At 39.5% G+C, this 12259-nt stretch overlaps 1 protein-coding gene across 2 annotated transcripts in view; it reads left to right on the plus strand.

Moving 5' to 3' along the window:
• LOC140271220 (ERC protein 2) overlaps positions 1–12259 on the plus strand; it is a 151297-nt gene that overhangs the window by 34588 nt on the left and 104450 nt on the right. The gene's annotated exons all lie outside the window — the stretch shown is intronic.

The raw sequence follows: 12259 nt of genomic DNA on the forward strand, positions 1-12259 counted from the left end.
TCTCAAATTAGAGCTCCTTCTCTCCTCCCTCCCTTCCTCTTGTTGAGTTTAATGAAAATGGGCTCCAAAGGTCATACACCATGCCATCAGTGTATGTGTGTAACCAGGACTGCCTTTGCAGTCTTTTGGATTGTTATGTTTTTGTGACCTCCGGGTGTTTCTGAAAGAGTTACAAGATCACCTTTTCTGCACAGATTTCACTCCTTTGAGCGTTATCTGTGGCTTTTTATGCACCTTTGGTAATAAGCTTGTTTGTAGCTGATTGTTGTTTACTGAATTTTAACTCGTGCCCTATGCACACTATATAAATTACATAGAAATTATAGTTTACACTAAAAACACCCTTAGAATTTGTGTATTTCAAATTAGATTCTAATTAGGGTACAAATTGTTGCACCCTTGTGCAATTTGATCGGCCTAATTTGTCATTTTTATCATTGCAGACTTAAAAGTAAGCTCACTTTAGACTGCTGATCTTTGTTTGTATTGCCTGACATTAAATTTATGTCTAGTTTCTCACTTGCCTTCTCACTTCTGTCTCTTAAATAAATGAAATATAAGTAATATTTAAATTAATTGACCATTTAAGTGTTATACACTGTAAACAGGCAGGTGTTTCATCCACTGGGTGGATAAATACACAACAATCTGACTGGCTTTTCAAACTTTCTATTTTTAAACGCTCCTTTCAAACAGAGGCTATGATTTAAAGTATTTTGCTCCAGGGGAAAAGCATGAGTGGAGCTCAAATTTAACACTAGTTTCCTTTCTGAACTTATGTTCTATACAGAGAGACTGTGTGTGTGTGTGTGTGTGTGTTTGGCAGGAGGAATTAATGCAATGGATGTTGTGTTTTCTCACTACAGGATGACTGTGAAGTTCTCAGCAATATCAAAATCAGCTAATTAAATGTATCAGCACTGGCGTCTTTTTAACTTTGCAATTGTAAGAGGAACATAGTGTCTGCCATCAATCAGTGATCAAATAGCTTTATACTAAAATCATAGGAAAGTTATACTCGGTGCATCTGGCTGCCTTCTGGCAGTTAACATCCCCCAGAGGATGTGAGAAAACATTGTTTGCAATTTCGATGGGCCAAGCCTGTAATATATCATAATTGATCCTTACGTAGTAAAATTCCTGTAAAAGATTTATGCCTTTTGGTGATTCTGTTCAGATGGAATCAGGACATGAGTAATATTAAACAAATCAAACAAGATGAAAATCAAATGAAAAATTGTTCATCAATCTCAAAGGGAAATGATCGTTTTGCAGTACATTTATATTGTGTACATTTATTTTCATTCATGATTAGGTCAGAATTGTTCATATGCAGTCATGATCATTGCTTCTGGTAGGCATTACCTTCTCTATCATCCTTTGTTGCAGCAGAGCTGAAGAAGCCTCTGACTGTTTAATATACCAAAATATCAAGATTATACATCCTCAAATGGGACATTTTACTGTGAAAAAAGTAAGCATCCATATTTCCCAGTTATCAGCTTGGAATTATTCAACCAATGCATTTAATTGGGCTATTAATCTCTTGTACAAGTTCTCTTGCTGTTGAAAAGAGCTTTGAGGATTAAGATGATGCAGCTGTTTTTACGACAAGCTCTCCGTATTCACCACATACAGGTCCAATGACCCACCTGGTGATGATGATAAAGGCTGATGACAGGTCTACTGATGCGTGGTTTTTCAGCTTTTATGCGTGTCGCAGAGTGTGTGGTTGCTTGCACTCTTTTACCATCATAAGGAATTGATATTTGTACAACTAAAGAGCAATAACAGTCTGTTGTTTATGGGAGCTTAACATAAAATGGAATAGAAGAAATTGTAAAAGGTTATGTCTCTAAAAACAGAAGACTTATTTGTGTTATCATAATGTGTTTTATGGACATTTTCCTGCTGTTGATCAGTTATCCTTAGTACTTTTAGCTGTCCGATTCTGTTTTTTAGGGGTTTTTTTGCACTGTTTTCACTAATATACCAGCTTTTTTCATTCTGTTTTCATTTTTAAGTAGGGTTACAAAGCTTGACTCATCTAGCACCAACACAGATTTAACATTTTCTAGCACATATCTGACACATCAAGAGCCAAAGATACAAATATGAGTAATGAAACCACAATTTCATCTGGTGGACCTCTGTGGCTCTTGTTGCTCTCATTTTTTTGTGTGAAATGTGGAATTTCAAGTTCCTCTTTGGTTTCTCATGTGTGATGCTTCACATATGAGAGAAATAACTGCCAGATTGGCTGATGAGACACAGATAGACACATAGACAGGCCAGCGATCTCCACAGTGACCCTACAGACACAGTCGATGTTACGACCGTAAACTGCACTATATATCGCTCATTACTGTTTCAGGAGAGTATGAGGATTTTTCTCTATTCCTACCAGCGTCTGTTTGGACAGTCAGTTTAATTTATAGCAGGTACTATGATGTCCCTGCTGTAGTTTGAGACCTAAGCTGATACTAATAACCAGAGGCTGAATTTGAATTAAACTTAAAATAATGATCAGATCTTTTAATAAAAAGAAAAAAGTAATCTTGTGAGGGCACATTGGTCTAATGTATCACAACACAGAACAGTGGGAGCTCTGTTCAAGGCCTTGGTCAAGGAGACCATGACCAATGCATAATGATGTATTTATTTATTTATTTTTTCCATTTTCAGTTCTATTTTTTCTTCTTTGGCTAAGGGGGTATAGCTGTGGGAGGTACATATGCAGAGCGGGTTGTGGTGCGGTTTCGGCATACATGTGTTATTCATGTTCAAACATTGTGGTCACCTCTATCCATATTCATGCTTTTAAAAAGGTTGGCTGTGTCCATGGAAGTATAGTATCCCCTATCATGTTCCCTGCCATAGCAGCCACAGACAAGGCGATTTGATTACGTCTGCTTGGGCTACATGTGTGAATGTTTGTGTATGTCTGCATGGAAGGATGCTCTGTCTACAAGGGGCTCCCAAAAAATAAGTGGGTCTCCCCTTGACCTTCTCAGGGGAAACTTCCTGTTTTTCCGCAATGCAGCCTCTTGCAGCCTCTTGCCCTTGCCAGGTGTCATCACTGGCACTGACATTCCCAACTCGGCTCTCTGTCTCTCTGTAAAGCAGCTCCTCTTTTAACTGTTGATGTCCCAAAAATGAGGTTGCTCTTTCACGGTACTACACTTAAGTTTCATTGTCCCGCACTGAATAAATTAATAAATGTCGTCTAATTACTGTCATCATCCATGCCGGCTTTTGCTAATGTTGTTTTCTCAAAACAACCCTCAATGTTCCTTTTTGTTTCCTTTCTCGCCCTCCTCCCACATGTTTTACACATTGCCCCAAAACAACACTGGCACTATTGAATGTGAGGCATATGATTAGCAAGGGGAAGTGCTGCATGTTGATTGAAAGGAAAATATTAGTCCAGAATTGGCATAGTGTTTATTATTTATTGTACACTCTTCTATAGTGTCTTTGTGATAACTAATGTAGGTATATGACTGTGAGAGTAAGGACTATTGAGTATCGTAGTAAAGTAGTACAATTTGAGTATTGATACTTAGTTTTAGGTTTAAGGTTGGAGTTTGTTTTTCTTAGGAGGAAGGGTAAATGTTGGACAAAAAGGAATATTGTTTGGCTAAGGCCATTGTATCCTTGAAGATGAAGATACAGTCTATCTTGAAGGTGTATGACAGGCATCTATTTTCTATCCAGTTCTTCTGCCTAAGCCACGTCTTTGACATTCAGGATATATCTTCTTGATGCACTGGGACACATCACGAGTGGTTTATTTTTAAGTTTATTTTTTGTTTCCACGACAGACACCTTCGCTCAGCCAAAATCGATCAAAGTGTTTTTTTCCCCGGACTCTAAGATGTTTAGTGACCTAGACTGATTTTCAGCTTCTGGTCAGGGTTACTGCAGAGGAGGCCACTGCAATGTTCGGATATTAACCTCTGTCTGCTGAAACTATCAACTGATTGAAGTTGGCCTCAAGTTATCAGATTAAAGTTTTCAGTTTCTTGGGTAATGCTTTTCTATTGTAACGGTTTCTTTCTCAAGACACAGAACTGATTTTAGGCTGTTTCATTGAGGCAAATTCTGCCTCTGCTGCTTGAAGACAAGAATAAAAAATAGATATGATGAGAAGTATATACTATCTTAATTTAATAAGGATTTATGTTCAGGGTTGTTTATATATATGTGGTGGTTAGCACTGTCGCCTTACAGCGAGAGGGTTCCAGGTTCGATCCCTGCCTGGGGCCTTTCTGTGTGGAGTTCGCATGTTCTCCCATGTATGCGTGGGTTCTCTCCAGGTACTCCGGCTTCCTCCCACCGTCCAAAAATATGCATGTTAGGTTAATTGGTGACTCTAAACTTGTCCTTAGGAGTGAGTGTGAGCATGCATGGTTGTTTGTCTCTGTGTGGCCCTGTGATGGACTGGCGACCTGTCCAGGGTAATCCACCTTGCATCTATTCACAGTGAGTAGTTTTTCCCCTTTTTGATAGCTGATTTGCACTGTCATATGGCACATAGAAAAGCAACTTCCTCTTGATTGTTATGAACCGGCAAGCTGTTCAGGATGTACCCCGCCTCTCGCCCAATGACCGCTGGGATAGGCCCCAGCCCCCCCCGCGACCCGACTGACGGATTAAGTGGGTATAGAAAATGGATGGATGGATTAGTCATTTCAGTGTGACAGTAGCAATTGTCTACTAAAAAAGGAGCAGAGATGCAGAGGGCTGCATGTAACTAGACACTTTCAACCATTTTAGCTTCACACCAAAATGATTCCATACAGATAACATTTCTTGAATATGGAACTGTCACCTAACCCCGTGTAGAGGAGATCAAGTGCTTCCAAAATGTCAAATGCTTTGAAATTTGCAACTTCATAGGAATACAGTGTGTTACAAAAGTTGTTTCACTTGGCTCTTTATAGGGTTTTCCTTGGCATTCTACATTCTGTTTGACTTTTGAAAGTTGGCAGGTTCATTCATAATGTATCAATAGCATTGGCGTGCTGCATTCTTCAGCAGTGTTTATATTTAGCAGTTTATTGATGTTTCTTTTATCAGTATAAACAGAAAGGAAAAAAAGCATTCCGAGTCAAAGGGATACATATGTAGGGTGCAATAAAAGTATTCCAGGTGAACATCTGAGTGTGCAAGAGATATATTTTTCAGAAAGACTAATAGATAACTCTGCAGTGCACTCAGTACACTTTACTGTATATGAGTGTGTACAATCTTGATAGATCTGTGACGAGGCCACCAATGCCTTTCATCCTAATGGATTCCAGCTGACCAATCACAGTGCAGAGACATGGCCACAGATAAGCCTGCTGGAGCTGGGGAGGTTCCGGTAAACTGCCTGTGATAGGCCTCCCTGTATTCCCCTCTGTTCCTATCAGTAATCAGCCGGGGTTAATGGTGATAGCCCAAGGCTGGTTGATTAGAGCCAGGCTACACATCAGTCAAGAGTAACCTCGTGCTGGGCCACAGACGTATTTGGCTTCAGCAGTTCAAGTCTGTCCTCTGCCTGTCCACAGCACGTTAACTTCACTCCATGACATAAAATGCGTTTGATGGCTCTCCAAAATGATTAAGAACTCAAACGAACCCTGATGATGCCACATTATAACTCCGACTGACCTGTTAAGCTGTTGGCAGTCCAGTATTTCATCTTTAAACATCTGAGAGAGGCACTTAAGTTAATGTTCTACAAAAAAAGAGTCACAGTTTGACTCTTGAACTGTCAGTTGAACTGTATGACTCTGTGCTGTATTACACTTATCTGACCAGATCACAGTAAAGTGGGTCTGAGTCAGAAGCCATAGGGTGACATACAGCTGCTGTGGTCCTCAAGGGGTGGCCACTCTTTCTTTCTTTCTTGATCAAAAGGCTCTAATTTTTTCTCTTTACAGCAGAGAAAAACTAAAAAAAAAAAAAAATACTAATGGTGCTGGGAGCAAAGAACTAAAGCGGTAGTGTAATTACCCAGCAATCATTGCAGCATTCCGCAGCTGAGGGGGGCAGAGATAGAGTCTTGAGCCTAAAGAGCAGGGACGGGGATCAACTCGGCTGACACACACATACACACTTATGCTCACGTATACAGCTGAGCTTGCACAAGTGCAATCTGTCTTCATTGAACAGGTCTACGTCTGCAGGAGTCTCTTCCTGCTCATTTTGCTCTGTGGTCGACCAGGAGAAATCACTATGAAAACAACACTTGCTTCGTCTCTCTCTGAATGTCTCTGTCATCCTCTGAGTGCTTGTCTGCATCTCTTTGTGTGTGTGTGCACATGTGTGTGCACATGTGTGTGCACATGTGTGTGCACATGTGTGTGCTCGTGGTTAATTGATATGTATGAATGCAGCGGAGAGTTTCTGTGTAAATGGCTTTCTGGAGGGAAGAATGTGTGGGGAGAGGGGGAGGCTGTCTAGTTGTCAAATGTGTAAGTACTCTGTGCAGCTCCCATCGCCTGAACCTGGCTAGACATGCATGATAATAATCACGGACTGATTGTAATATGTGGCTTTTCTGAATTGGACTTTTGCAAAAATGCCACATATTACATAGAATGTACAAAATAGACAGTGGACATGGTTTCCTGTTTGTGTTGGTGTGTCAGTTCACCAGTGTCTTTAAGCAGAAAGAGCAGGCCTCATATTAAACCACTTAGTTATTGTTGTTTTGGTAACTGTAAATTTGCAGTAAGATGAAAGTTTTTGCAGACTTTTTCTGTTTTAGAGCAAACGCTGGATAATTTGAAAAAAATCTGCAGGTGAAGTATCCTTTTGTACTTGGTATTAAAACAAACAAAACCCCAGATTTTTACTTAGTATTATAACCAAAATCCAAATAACAGTTATTCAATTTGATTATTATTATCAACAATTATTGTCAGTGGACTTTCAGTACAGAACAAAACAACTGTGCAGTCATTAACCCTCATCATTACTTATTAATTAAGCCTGATAAGCTAACATTGTTTTATAGGAAGTGTACCACTCTGTCCCATTTTGTGGATTTTATTGGAAATTACTGGAGCAGTTTTTTCATCTCAACGATTTTTTTTACAATCTTATTTCTTCTCTATATGAATACAAATACATATGAGTTGGAATGTACAAAGAAGCTGTAAGGTTTTGTGAAGCAGGAACTTTTCCTGCCTTTACTCTTGAGAACTTTGTTTAGACTCACCTCAGTTGTTACAATTCGTTTTCAGTCTATTTGGCACACTGTCTGACCATGGCATAACCCTTGTGGGTGTTGTGTTTTCTTTAATTTGTTGTTTCTGAGGTTGTGCCATGAAGTTAATTTTATCACAGTGAAGATTATTTGATTCAGATCATGCTTAATGGCTTTCTGCCTTTTCTTGATGTGTACGTCTGTCCACTGTTGTGCATATTTATCTGCCTGTGTGCCTGCATACAAATGATAGAAACGGGGCACTTTTGTATTTCTTGGAAAATAATGGCTCTTGCAGCAATAGAGAGGAAAGCTACTGTAATCCTGGTTAAACTTGTAGAAAATGTTGTCTCTTTCACTTTTCCAGTTCCACTTTTCTTAGTTGTAGAAAAATCCACCGGTCCTTTTGGTTTGTCATCTCTGAATTCTACCTCTCTGTGATGTTTTTTGATTTTGCGGCAGAAGAGAGTTGGTGGAGAACTACAGACAAACATAAAGGCACACTAACACACCTGCAAATGGGCTGTACATGTGTTCTACTGCAGTTAAATGTTGGAAAACAGGTCAGATTATTTCATTCCTTTCTTAGCAGAAATGTTTTCTGCAATTTATTTTGCTCTCTTTGACACCCAGTAATGCATCGTAAAGAAGTATGCATGATTTCAGAACTGGACACTTCTTGATCCTCCCTTCTCTTTCTCCATCTCGTGGGCACTGCTTGTCTTATGAAGTCATTGTGCTCTGTCGTTGTGGTCGATAATAGATAAATAATGATGAATCCTTGAGCAAGTCAACATGAAATGAGAAGTGTCATTCAAGAGGAAAAGGGGAGATGTGTCATGTTATGGTTTAAAAGTCTCTGTGTGTCACATTGTCCCCTTATATTCCTAACAGGACAACTTGTGGAGATCACAGTCATGAGTGTTTTGTAGAACTTTTATGTCTCGATGCTTCTCTTATCCAGAAAAAAAGAAGTGTTTAAAGAACATTTTTTATAAGGTGTGCAAGTAAAAAAGGGAGAAAGCGTGTCTCCATCATTTATCCTCCTCTTTTGTGAAGTTAGGATGAATAACATTCCATGTAAATAGAATTTAGGAATTTATATCTCCTATCTGGTTGTGAGCTAAATGGAGAAAAATGGATCATAAAATCAAACTAAAATAAACTAAATGATATGATATGATATGAAGACAAAATCATCAGTTCTTAATTAAATTAGTAATTGTTGAAGTGGATAACTGTGCTTATGGCTGAAAGTAACCACATGGAGGCGCCAGCTTACACAGTATGAGTCCTTCACGGTCTACCTGATTTGTCCCTGTTGTATGTTACCGGCAGAGAAAAGCTGGTGGAGGTACACCAGTTAAACGAGGAGCAAGCACACCCTCCTCACACTGAAAACACAACTGTCTTTCCTGTTTTTCATAACCATACTTTGTTTCTCTTTGAAGACCCAAGTCTCAGAGTCTTGGGAGTCCTTTATTGATTCACAAATTAAAAGCCTTTGATGACAAAAGATGAGAACGGTATGCAAATATTCGTGTTTGAGTTTGATAAGCTCAAGCTTGGCTTAAAGTAGCAGCAAAATATTTCCAATTTGTAACCTTTCAAACTTTTTCACTTTTACTCTGACCTAGATTTCTCCAGGGAAATACACACCATTACTACATATTGTTCAGTTTAAGGTTAATGTCCCTATGTGTATTGTGTATCCATGCACATACACGTCCGTGCCAGTATCTTCGGGCTTTACAACTGTCTCTATCATATTTTCAGAGGTGATGACAAGCAAGTTGCTTTTCTGAAACAGTTACCAATTATTGTTTGGTATTTTTATTGGTCCACAAGAGTTTTAAAAATATATATTATTGTATTTTCGTGGTGGTCATGCTCCACACTGGCCTCCTTTTTGCTCTGCAGAAATGATTCCTTTGGCGGCCACAGTTCTAGTTCTTAGGTTGAATGGAAGACAGACGGGTTGACCGGGTTTGTGGTTCTGCTCTGGAACAAGCTTCTTTTAGACCACAGTGTTTTTTTTCTGTTTTTTTTCTGTTTTTTTTTTGTCAGAAACGCAGAGCCTTATTCTTTCCTCCAGTTACATTATAACCCAGCTTGTGCTAATCATGATGTCACACTCCTGATCATAATGTAGAAAAAAACTAAGTCACTGACAGCTATTTGCTGAGTAGGAAAGCATTTTGAATATTTGTTAAAAAGTTGTTGTCATAATCATGCTTTGAAGTACTTTTGTTACTTTCAAAAATGGCAGCTGTCCCTTTCTTACTGATATATTTTGCAAAAATTGCAACAGCGATAGCCACTCGTGTTTTTAAAAACTTGTAATGAGTAAAATTAACAAATAGTGAAATCTTTAATCTTCAACTGGGGCTTCGACCGTGGTTGGCATGTGCAAAGTCAAGGCCAGTGGACGGTAACTGTACATCGTCACTCCTACTTTTAAGAAGAACCTGGTTGCGTCCTATTAGTCTTTTGATAAAGCTATCAGAATCAAAACATTATGGCTGTAAACATTGGGAAACCATGTGTGGGGGGGCACACGTCATGGTTTCTCAAAAGGGATACAAGCTCACCAAGATAGACAGTCCACACCACAGTGCCTGGCCTGGAAGCGGGCTATCGTAGGTGGTCTGCTTTAGGGGGAGGTGTGTTCGGTTGGCCAGTGGAATGACACATACACCGCAGTTTAGTGATAAAAACTTCTGCATGTATGTGTGTGTGCATTGTTGTGTGCTCACACAAGAGACACAAAAAGAGAGTATAGACTGAGGCAGTCTCATGGACTGAGAGATAAAATGAATGACTGCTGTTCTCCTCATAATGGCAGAGCTACTGGAAAAGAGGCCCCTTATCCCCCCAAAAATGGCACACAGCTGCCCTGCTTCTTGCCTGTCCACGAAAGGCTTTTTTCCTCAGTGAGTGTTATTGGAGTTTAAGCATTGTGACAGAATTCCTTGCCCTCTTTCCCATATCCATGATTCACGTGATTCATTTTCATCCAGTAGTGTAGAAGGCTGAAGCTGTGTTGAATGTTTTTCTGCACAATTTCACAGAAGGCCAAGCGACAGTGCTAAATATTTCATTGAGGGGTTGTTATTTTGTGTGGCCAAGCCAAAGCAAACTTAAGACTGGTGAAGAATGTAATCATTTATCCAAGGACCAGGGGCGACATGGTCAATTTGACCTAAAATGGGGCTCTTTGGTACCCACGAGGAGTAGGAGCGAGGGTGCACATAACAGCATATGTATACATTTAGAAGAAATTATGTCAAGCTACTGGACTACCACAACCAACGGCCAAGGCAAAATATCCTTTTGCTTGTTCTCTTTTGTTTACTACGTGTGGTGTTGAGAATGTTAGTGCGGGTCTGTTAGCCTTCACAAAGCTTGATGATTTGGAAATAGTGTTCAAATTGCTTTAACGTTCCACTTAAGTAAGAGACTCTTCAATCCAGTCACTTCAAAAGAGAGAAATAAGAATAATTAGTGAGGAAACCCACATAACCCTCATTTGACTGAGCCTCTTTCCTTCTTAGAGTGTACACCAAAGAGTCCTATCTAACACCCATGGCAATAAAGAATTACAAGGAATTTTATCAGACTTTTATAGTGTGAAGCGTTCCCATCATTCCCTCAAGGCCTTTATATCCCTATCGGTTGCGGACTGACCTACCAGAGCCTTTAGCCTGGTTGTGTAATGACTGTCATTAACATATCAAGATCTGCTGAAGGGTCCTGGCTGCCTTTTCCCACCCACTCCTACCACTTTCCCTTCATTGTCGAAACCAAGATGGCTCCTTTAAATCTTCACTTGTGCCCTCCAGAGAGCAAAGAACACCAAAATCCCCAGTCTAATTGGATTGGTTTGTAAAATAGCTGCAGAGACTTCGACATTATCTGTCTATGCACCCATGACTGGAATGCAGCTTACTTCCTTTGTTGGGCTTTTTTTTTTTCTTTTCACTATTACAGTAAAATTGTGGTCTGTTGATGGCCCGAATTGCTTAGCTTTCTTTTTTTTTTTTTATCAATCTTATGTTCATTGAATAATGACTTCCTTCTAATGCATATGCCTCTTTTTAGTATAATACAAATCCTGATCTTGGATCAAATAAGGTATTAATGCCTCAGAGCGGTGAGCAAATGGCACTCGGTTTACAAAAACCACTACAGGACTGAGTTGGAGACAGGACAATAAATGCCTTGTGTTTGTGTACAAATCTCAGAGAATCTATCAACTTTTCAAATTAATCTTTCTTTATCAAGATTGTATTAATTCAGTACTCAAAGAAACGTGTCTTCATAGAAATTATGCTAAGTAATAAGCAAGTCGTCATATCACCATGTCCTATCACCAGATGTGCTGTCCCTTTGAAAGTAATTTGTAGACCTCAGGAGTCTCATTGAATGGCACTGTGTCCCACTCCAGCTGCATCTGTTAGTGTTTTGTTTGGTATAGCTCAGGGCATTCTGTGTGCTCCTGTGTGTGTCTGTGTGAGTGTTTTTGTGTGTGTGTTTGTGTTCTGTTTTCCAGATGTTCATCAGATAAAGGCTGTTGAACACCACAACTGGCTATTACACCACCGCTTTAGCAACATGAGGTTAGCCACAGAAAGGCAGATGCAGAGACAGAGTCCTGTGACTCAAAGGCCTGAATAAACTATAACTAAACTTTTTGCAATTGATACCAAAGCCGATACAGTTAACCACTCTGCCCACTGGCCGTGCACTCATAGGGCTTGCACAATACCATAAAAGGACAATACAGCAACAATCGTGAAATTAAATGTGCAAATAGCATAATTAGTAACCAGGATTTAGACCTGGCATATCACAAATTTGTCGCACTATTACGTATTTAAAATGTTGTTAATGTCTAAAATCTGCTTTTGAAGTAGAGTGTTGTTAATTGACTGATACAGACAAAATGCTTTGTAATGCTGCAAATTACAACAGGAAACTGCAAGCATTGTTCACAACAATAAAAAGATAACCTACTGAGACACTACACTGAGGTGGGGTGTGGCAAGACTTGCACCC

This window comes from Leuresthes tenuis, unplaced genomic scaffold, assembly GCF_036924035.1.
Source record: "Leuresthes tenuis unplaced genomic scaffold, fLeuTen1.0.hap1 SCAF_16, whole genome shotgun sequence".
In the NCBI taxonomy this organism is placed as follows: domain Eukaryota; kingdom Metazoa; phylum Chordata; class Actinopteri; order Atheriniformes; family Atherinopsidae; genus Leuresthes; species Leuresthes tenuis.